The 2,186-nt window shown below is 47.2% G+C and overlaps 1 protein-coding gene across 1 annotated transcript in view; it reads left to right on the top strand.

The window, feature by feature from the left end:
• Positions 1-2,186, top strand: part of CERS3 (ceramide synthase 3) — a 90,998-nt gene that overhangs the window by 81,751 nt on the left and 7,061 nt on the right. The gene's annotated exons all lie outside the window — the stretch shown is intronic.

Below are 2,186 nucleotides of genomic sequence, written 5' to 3'. Positions count from 1 at the left end.
AAAAAAAAAAAAAGATATGCAATTTAGAGGGTTTTTTTTTTTTTTTCTTAATCCAAAATTTGCTTGTTACTTCTGGAAGAGTCCCTCGGCTAGCTGGTGGCGTGGTGGTTAATGCAGCTGTATCCAACACGGCCGACTTCCTAGTTTGAGTCCTGGACCTGGTGGCTTGGAAAACACCCTGGGCGCATGTGCGTGCATCCCTGAGATTCCCAGAGGACCTGCGGTTGGCCTTGCGGGGGTCCAGCGCCTTAACCTCTACACCACCTGCTGGCTCCAGTAGTTTGTTTCTTATCTAACTTACTAACACAAGCTTGTTTTCTTGGAAGTTGACTCTTTACCTTAATGTTTGAGTGCAAAACAAAACAAAATACTTTCATGGACTGGTTCTAGTTCATTAAATTCTAAATAGTTTTATGTGTGATTCTGGGGAAAAAAAAAAAGAAGGATCTTATCTCTAAACCACTGATATAGGTGAAGCAAAGGTGAGACAAACGGAACAACAGGTGACTTGGTGGTTGGGGCGCTGGACTCTCACATGGTAAACTGTGGTTCGAGTCCCGGACCAGGTGGCTTGCTTTCTCACTTTCCTTCTCTCTCTCTCTCTGTTTGTTTCTTGTCCCTTGCTGGTCAAACTAAAAACAAAATAATAATAATAAATGAAATTAAATAATTCTTGAAGAAAAATAAAATATAAGCAGCTAGATAATTTGCCTATTTAGTGGTGGAGTGACGGAAGGGCCTTGAACTGACCCAGAGCTCTGGCTCCCACACAGAAACTGTTTCCTTATTAGCTGTTGAGGGACAATAATTACAGGTCTAGGGGACCAGCTGGTAACACGGTGGTTAAGGGGACTGAATCCCTCATGGCCAACTGCTGTGGTTCAAGTCCTGGACTTGGTAGTTTGGAAAACACGCCAGGCACGTGTGCGTGCGTGCCCAAAATCCCAAGAGGAAAACAGAGGAGAAGGGATTGCAGCGTGGCCATCCCCTCTAGGGGATGCTTTCTCACTTTCGTTCTCTCTGTCTCTCTGGCAAGTGCATACGCCCTGTAGCAAACTGAAAATAAATACACAGAGGGCAGCAGATGGCATAGTGGTTAAGGTGCTGGACTCCCACATGGCAGACCGTGGTTCGAGTCTTGGACCTGGTGGCTTGAAACACCAGGTGTGTGTGCGTGCGTGCTCAAGATCCCAAGGGGAGAATAGAGAAGGGATTGCGACGTGACCATCCCCTGTGGGGAGCGATTTCTACCTGTCTCTCTGTCTCTTTCTATCTCTCCGGCCATCAAAAATCTCTCACACACACACAAAATAAATGAATAGAAAGAAAAAGAAAAGCCCAGCGAGTTGGGGGCTGCAGGCAGGGATATTGAAATTTTTTTTATGCTGCGCTTTGGAAAAGCCTTTTCCCATTGAAACTTGATAGCAGTTGCAGGGACCCCTGTAGCCCTAATCCTTCTAATCCTTGCAGCTCCAATGACTTCAGCTGGCTTGCTCGTGCCCGTGTTTTCCACAGCAGCGGCAAAACTGGCTGCGAAATGCGAGTGAAAGTGCAGAGAGTCTCAAATCACACATAGCCTGTATTTTTGCCTACATATACACACCTACGGTAAAGTTTACACATTAGTCACAAGACCAGATGATCAGCAATAACTAGTAATAAAATAGAAAAAGCATACCAACATACTGTAATAAAAGTGATGTGAATGTGGGAACCAGCAGATGGCGTAATGGTTACGTCGCTGGACTCCCGTGTAGTCTGACTGCGGTTCGAGTCCCGGACCCGGTGGCTTAAACTCACTCCGGGCACCGTGCGGTGCGTGCCCAAGATCCCGAGAGGAGAATGGAGGAGAAGGGATTGCAGTGTGGCCATCCCCCCTGGGTGGGGGGGTGATTTCTCGCTTTCTGTCTCTCTGTCTGTCTCTGTCTTTCTGGCGAACACACGTGCCCCATAGCAAAAACCTCTCCAAAAAAAAAATAAAATAAAATAAAGGGAAACAAAGAAATGTATGCAAGCTCTTTCTACCAAATTACAGCTCTCCTGGAAAGGACCTGGCCGTTGGCGCTCAGTCAAGTCCCTTCCTTTTGCATAGGAGGCGGCCCCAGCTGGTGTCAGGTGTCATAATCCTTGACTGGCAGCCAGGGACTCCGCTGACAGCTCCCTGCGCTGTCTTCCGCCAGCCGACC

The sequence above is a fragment of the Tupaia chinensis genome, unplaced genomic scaffold (assembly GCF_000334495.1).
Source record: "Tupaia chinensis unplaced genomic scaffold, TupChi_1.0 Scaffold000632_1, whole genome shotgun sequence".
NCBI lineage: Eukaryota > Metazoa > Chordata > Mammalia > Scandentia > Tupaiidae > Tupaia > Tupaia belangeri.
Note: the sequence above shows the minus strand (reverse complement) of the source record. Positions and strands in the feature narration are given on the sequence as shown.